Below are 7,541 nucleotides of genomic sequence, written 5' to 3' on the forward strand. Positions count from 1 at the left end.
TGAAAGCAACCGAGTCAAGCAATGTCAGGTAGTATCAAAGCAGGACAAGTTACCAGCCTTGTTGGTAGAGGAGATGGTGGCAATTCTTTAGAAAGTGATAGAGCTGCATAACTATCTTTTTGAAAATATTCTTTTTTATTAAGGAGAAGAGTTTTTCATATAGAAAAGAAACACCACCACATTCATCATCTTGATGTAACTGATTTTATTTTTCTAGGAAGATGGCTAAGGAAGCAGCATAAATGTGAAGAAATACATTTTGTTTCTAAAATGAGAGAGAGAGAGAGAGAGAGTTGGTTGCATCTTTGAACAGGAACCCATTGCAAACAATCCAGACCTTCTTGTGTGCTACAAGTTGTCCAAGTAACTCTCTCTTCAGGACTGGATTCAGATAGCCCAGCCACCCAGATAATAGATACAGTTCTGTTTAAGAAATAGCTGTAAAATTATAGCAAACATGCAAAGTGCAATGTGGTACTCATATAGGTAGGCAAATAGGCTGCAAGAATAGGCAGGTTTTAACCTGCAGTGACAAGTCAATAGGTGGAGATAGATGCAGAATACAGCACCAATATACACGACGTATATAAAAAGTATGAAGGGTGGCAGCATTCCTACATAACTGGTGTGCCGTTGGGTTAGGTGGGAGGAGTCATGGAACGGACTGTGCTCTTACCGGAGTCTGGAACGATGTTCCTGAAATGGTTTCCAGTATTCACACGCTTGGCCCAGAAGAATCACTACAAACGGCTGCTCCCGGAGAAGGGAAGGTTGTTTGTGTTTCCAGATGACTGTCATGAAGTGCTGCTCAGGCCTGCCTGCAGGGTCTTCTGGCTCCTTTTCCACATCATGTGTCTATAGTCATTTCCCATAGACAGTTCCTGTCTTTGAAGGGGACAAGCATAGAGGGGGGAACAGCACTTTACTTGAGCCTGTAGGTCCAGGGCCCTGCAGTCTGGGCTGCAGGCTCATCACCATGAGGAGAAATCCATGTGGCTAAATTGCTGATCATGCATGAGGATGTTGATGCAAACTTTCCCCCCCCCCCCATATCTCTGTATTTTGTGTAGCATAACAAGTCCCAGCATTCTTTAGTTAAAGAAACTTTTCCTGGGCACATACAAGGAGAATGTGGCGGCTGAGGGGGAGAGAGAACAGTATAATCACTGAGGACATTTGAGATGTCAGTAATAGTGGAAATCATTGTGACTGTAAGGATTAACAAGCCCCAGAAGATGTGTGAGTAAATGAGTTGGATCTCTGGTCTCCAGACCACAGAAAAAGAACTGACATTAGGTCTCAGGGGCAGAGCATAGTGTCTGAGTATCTGTTGTCATATATTCATTAAACACTTAGATGCCATACTGCCATGTCTGACTACAGATTCAAATTAGGTACCCAAAAAAGCAAGTTGCTTAAACACAGGACCCAAAGAAACTAAAGTAGTCACCTCTCCAGTTTTTCCACATCAGGCAAGGTCTTTGATGGGGCAAGCAGAAAGGACCTCACATAACATTTTACTAGGACCAGAGAAATGGTGCAATAGATCCATCTGAAGCCTTTCTATCTGTGGCTCTGCAATCCCTACAAGGTATGTTGTGCTGAGGAATCTGTACAAACTGGCAAAATTGTAACACTCCAGGACTATCTACATTTACAGGTGAGCATATTGAATATGTGTATATAAAAATGCATGCAACTGCCACAAGAAGAAGCTTCACACTGTGGCATCTGCCTGAGAAAAAAGCATCACATCAATTTGTTTCCAGATCCTACTCACAGATTTTCCTTAGGCTTAGGTAGTCAGGCATCCACTCTCTGTGAGGGCCTTCTCAGGAGGTGTCACTCAACATTCTAGAGTTCTTGTCACAAGGAGAAAACTCACCATGTTCAGTGAGACAAACGCTGAACACAGTAGGGCATAGGGTTACCATGTGCAGCTTTAGCAGGGTCAAGACCACATGGTGAGTTCTTGAGAAGTTTCTCACCTGTTCACTCTCCATTGGGGAGAGGAAAGAGCTAATGTGGACCTTGAGGATGATGTGACCTTTGCCTATGTGGAAGGAAAGTGAAGCATCTCTTGACTATCAGATTTGAAACCTTACAATCTCCCACTACCATCACCAACCAGGAGCAGAATTAACCAGCCATCTCTCTCTTTCTGCTAAGCACTTATTTCTCACTTTGTTTCCCCCTATGCTGCCAGCTTGGCTTCTTTGTGTTGATTAATTTTTATGATCTGTGTTATAAAGTGTTTTAGACCCAATTTTGCATCTTTCCAATTTTCTAGGAATCTTAAGATATATAAAGAAGTTCATCTGAGTCATGGTAAACACAAGACTCAGATCCATCTTAAATGCCCTTACTAGGTTAGTTCCATCCTAAATGCACTTACTTCCTTCAGCTCACTTGATGAGTTCTCAGTAGACAAGTTTAGGATTACACTAAATGGGGGTTACATGCTTTTGGTTTCCAAGGTGCTTCCCCTCCCTGTTGCAACAAGACTTGTGTAGAATGGCAGAGTCAGCATCCATCTAAAAAACAGCAAAGGTAATAAAGGAACAAATAAAGGTGTTGATATTATGAACACTTTTTTGAATTATGTCTCTGTTTATCCTTAATGACCAAATTAGAATGCCTTTTAAACTAGGTTTCATGCACTAAACTCTTCACCAGGTTTTTGGCTCATTTATTGCTCAAGAAAAATTTGGGGATGGATGGATGTTGGGTGGATTCAGCTGAAACGACTGACTTATGCTTTTGATGACAAATTGTGCATATTGTTAGGGCAACAGAGGAGTGGGTCATATAGGCCAGCCAGGATACACTGCAAGAGAGCAGTGAAGGGCTGTGGCTTATTCTCACCCTTTCATTAAGAATGTCAAATATTTCTTGGAGAGAGAGGGAACACATAAACAGCAAAGCAGATGCCAAAGAGGTAGGATGCTAGAGAGCTCTCAGTGGAAGTATTGATCAGAAGTCACAGTTTCTTGCAACTTCAGTAGGGCATTGTATGGAGCTGCAAAAAATTTCAGCAGAGGAAATGGCACTTTTCCTGATAACTGATTGAAGTACTTAAGTTAGTGGTTCCCAAATTTGTGGGTTGTGACCCACCAGCCAGGGAAGCACAGCAACCAGGGAACCAGAGAAGGCCTCAATGCGATCCCCAGGATCATGCTGCTGCCAGGGACAGGAGGGGTTTTTTCTCTTACCAGTAGCCAGCACTGGAGTCCTGGGGATATGAGGAGCCCTCTTCAGGGTTCCTCATGTCTCCAAACATGTAGAAAAAAATGGGCACTTCCAGTTTCACGATGAATTTTTTTTCCTTTTTTTCTTATTTTTTCCCTTTTATATGTTTGGAGGCACAGGGAGCCCTGTGGAGGGCTCCCAAGACCCCCAAAGCCGCCCAGGACTCTGGCATCATGATCTGGCCGTAAGTGACAACCCCCCTCCCATCCCCAGCAGCAGCGCGATCTTGGGGATTTCATTGCTGCCATAGCCCCTCTCCTGCACATACTTCCAGCGCTCCCAACTCCCTTGTAGGAGTTTGAAAAACACTGATCTAAGCAGTAGGTCTTTGCTTGGAGTACATAGTACACCAGAAACACAAGAAATTAAAAAGTAGATACTGTACATGGAGGGGATGCCATATATCACCTGTACATGGAGGGGGTGCTATATATCAGGGTGCTTGGTTATCTTGTAGTTGCTGCTGCCTGCAATGTGGAATATCCTATATGGGTAGGAAACTAGCATAGGTTACATGGAAACTTGTGAAATGTGGCAGTTGGATTGCATACTAGATGTGCAACTTTCTTCCTATATAAGTGCCATCAGGATATACCTTAAAGACAATGGCAAGTTGGTTCAGTCATATCCCACTTCCTCTTAGATTCCTATTTGACATTTGTTTACTAGCTGCAGTTGCTACCCTCTGATTTCTTCCAGGTTTCGATCCTAAAGCAATATTACTGGATCTGCCGAATCAATCGGAGTCTCATGAGTTTCTTGTTAGCTCCGCATATTTCTCTGAAAGGGGCCTGACTGTGTATCTTAGAGCAGGAATGCTCACTGACAGCCTCTTGCACAGCTGCACCTCAGCCTAGCCCGGAACACATTCCTGAACTGGGAGCAGCATCTCTTTCTGTTTCTCCTGACAATTGCTCTCTGTGGTACTGTTTTGGTTTACATCTGATTTGGAATCTCTCAAGAAGAGAAGGTGGATCAGGTTTTGGGTGGGGGGATGTGTGTGCCTGGAAGAGCAAAGGAGAAAAGATAATAAACAAAGTTTTAAAAAACAAAAGGGGAAACTTCTGAAACTTTCAGGGACCCAGATCCAGAACTTCAGCTATGATGTCCTTGTAATGATAGCTAGACAACATGACTTATGATGCTGTACTAGTGCCATAAAGAATAGCCTTTATTTACCTCCTGCAACCCCCACCCTGCTCCGAAGTTAACTACAGCCATGAATTTGAAAAGTGTGCTGCACCAACCAAGTGGTAAACTAGCTGAAATTCAGCTAACTCAGGGATCCCAACCTAATTTATATTGCAAGGGTTCAAACTGCAAGGAACAATTATGTCTGTGACATTAAACAAAACCAGAAAAACCTGACAGATGGAACTTTAAGGGCTGCCATCTTATCATGCAAAAGAGGCTTGCTGGAAGAATTACGCTGGAATGCTTCCAATAAATAAATGTTACTGACTTTTGAAAGAGGTCTCTTGTAGATGGATGGAAATATTCCTTGACTTAATACCCAACCCAGTCAAGTCATCAATTATACTGTCACTGTAATATCATGTCCTTAATGTTAACAACACAAGCAAATGAAAAAGGATGGCATAGGCAAGTGATTAGTCTTACTTTTCCTTATCGATGTGAGCCCAGAGCATTAAAAAAAACTATCCAAAGTTTGAGTCATGAAGAACAATAAATGGAGACACGGTTGAAGACAAGCTAACTCCATGTGGCAGCTGTTATCATGCAGTCAGCAGTTTGTGTGGCTCACCAGCCAGGTGGGATTGGAGCAGTTCTCCATCTACTGTAGAGGTTCCTACGAGGTCACAGTCACCTCACGTGCAGAGGTTTCCATCTCTTGGGCCTGACAACCTTCCAGGCATCACTGAAAGTGCTGCATTTTGATCTATGAAACCCTAAATGGCTTCAGCAGAACCCAATCCAGGCAATACACTTCCTTAATTATGGTGTCTGTATTCATATGAGGTGCCTGATGGATTGTCAGTACAGCCACATGCAGTTTCATTGCTGTTGCATTCTAGGAATTTACCCCCGTTTATCCATGCTTAATTTGTATGATTGAATTGTACTGTGACATTCATATGCTTCAGACCCAATCTGAAATACCACCTCCTCTGTATCTTGTGGTAAAGACTGGCAGAATGCACGGTTGCTGCAAACCTCTGGACTGTCCATCTTTTTTTTTTTCTTTTCTTGACAGAACACTTGCATTTTTAACAGCTGGAGAACTGGCAGAAATCTGACATGTACAGCTGCTTTTTGTTTGTTTTTTATCAGCAATGCAACATAAAGCTTCACTTGTGGAATCAATGTGTCATGCAGAAGCAAAAGATGGCAACATTCAAGGAAGAACCAGGTCCATCAAGCCCTGGCGTATGAAGAGCCTGGAATCACTGCACAATTTTGTAAGTGAACTTTGAGGCTGTTGTGGAAGTGTTGCACCCACTGGAGGGTGGGCAAGCCCTGCCAGGCACCATGGGCCCCTCCAACACATGCCTAGGTAGGCCCACCTTCTGAAGTTGGATGTGTTCCCTAAATTTGTAGGACAAATCCTCTAATGCTGTTCATAACTGCAGAATAATACTGACCTTGCTCACTGGCTCTTTCTCCCTGCTAAGGAAATTACAAAGGTGCAATGTAGACAAATAACAACAACATTCTGTGTGACAGGGATGAAGTTCCTCCTGTGTAGTTTTTACTAGCTAGTACCCAGTTTGTGCTAGTGTGTCCGATTATTGATTGCGCAACAATGTCCATCCATGATGCCTTACAGAGCATAGAATAAGCAATGCAACAAGTCTTTGTCCAAAGCACTTACATGAATTACCAAAGAACTTGCCTGTCAGATACATGTAGGGTTTCTCCAGTAGGGCAAATAGCAGCTCAGGGTGGGGTGATTTGCATCAGGAAAATGACATGGGAGAAAGTGTTAAGCTCCCCTACTTCAGTGCCATGAGTCAAATCTATCCGTCTTCCCACAGCTGCATTTCCCATTCCTTTAAAAAAATAAAAAGGAGAGATTGTATCACAGGCTTTCTCTTGTCTCATTTAGTCTGGCCTCTTTGTGTGAAAGATAGGTGAACTGTCCAGAGATACTGATGAACAGGGTCTGAAAACACAGGGAGGAAGTGATTGCCTCCCCATGTCAAATATGCTCCCCTCCCCATCATTTTTTTTTTAAAACCAGACCTGGCTCCATGTGTTTGAACTATGGTCTTGATGGTGCATAACTGAGCTAAACATTGCTTTTGAAAAAAGAAATGTTTATACTGAGGGTGAAAACTGAACCCAAACCTTGGGGTGGAGTGGGGGGGGGGTTGATGCATGAGTGCCAACAGTGCAGAATGCATACCTGCTATTCTTGGAGGAGGTTGAAAAGGTGCTTGCTCATCCTCAGCCAACGTACTTGTCATACAGTTAAGTCCCTGACAAGCCTGGATCTCACTGTCCACTCTCTGCAGGCCGGAGCTGAGTCTTAGAGGAAGAAAAAGATGTCGTTTTATTCATTCAGATGGAGAGTACTTTCCAGGCCAGACTTCAAGGTCAAGTCCTCCCTCGAGCCTCCTCCATCTATATGAATTAAATGGCTTCAGCAGGAATATGAAGCAGTGTAAATACATCATTGTTAGTGCATGTTCTCAGAGAGGATTCAGGAGCACTGAACATGAGGCTACTTGTAATGAGCCCCGGTTCCCAGTCATTTCATTGCAATAGCCACTTAGGCTCAATTACATCCAGGGCTTCTCATTATCCCTTAGTTACCAAGTTATTACCTTGCAGGAGAACAATTCTTTATTTTTCATCACCCTGTGCAGGACATGCCTGTCACAGATTCTTGAGAATACTCCTCCTTACCGACAGACAAAGGCTCACAATTTTGCAAGAGGACAACATCCCTGAATGTTTTCAGGATTATTAAGAGTTTATTAAGGGAGGGCACCAGGATGAGGTCTCTTGTTGTCTGGTGTGCTCCCTGGGGCATTTGGTGGGCCACTGTGAGATACAGGAAGCTGGACTAGATGGGCCTATGACCTGATCCAGTGGGGCTGTTCTTATGTTCTTATGTTTTCATTACTCAGTGCATCAACATCTTGAGTTAGGCAAGGGCTGCTGGGCGGAGAACACCTTGTACAGACCTGCAATCTCTGCTTTTTCTTTCCTTCACAATGTCTTGCTGTCTTCTCTGTTTATTTTCAGCCTTCACAATGTCTTGCTGTCTTCTCTGTTTATTTTCAGCCTTCATTGCTTTACAGGACTGCAGGCAAAAGTGGGCTAAG

This window comes from Tiliqua scincoides, chromosome 1 (assembly GCF_035046505.1).
Source record: "Tiliqua scincoides isolate rTilSci1 chromosome 1, rTilSci1.hap2, whole genome shotgun sequence".
Classification (NCBI taxonomy): Eukaryota; Metazoa; Chordata; class Lepidosauria; order Squamata; family Scincidae; genus Tiliqua; species Tiliqua scincoides.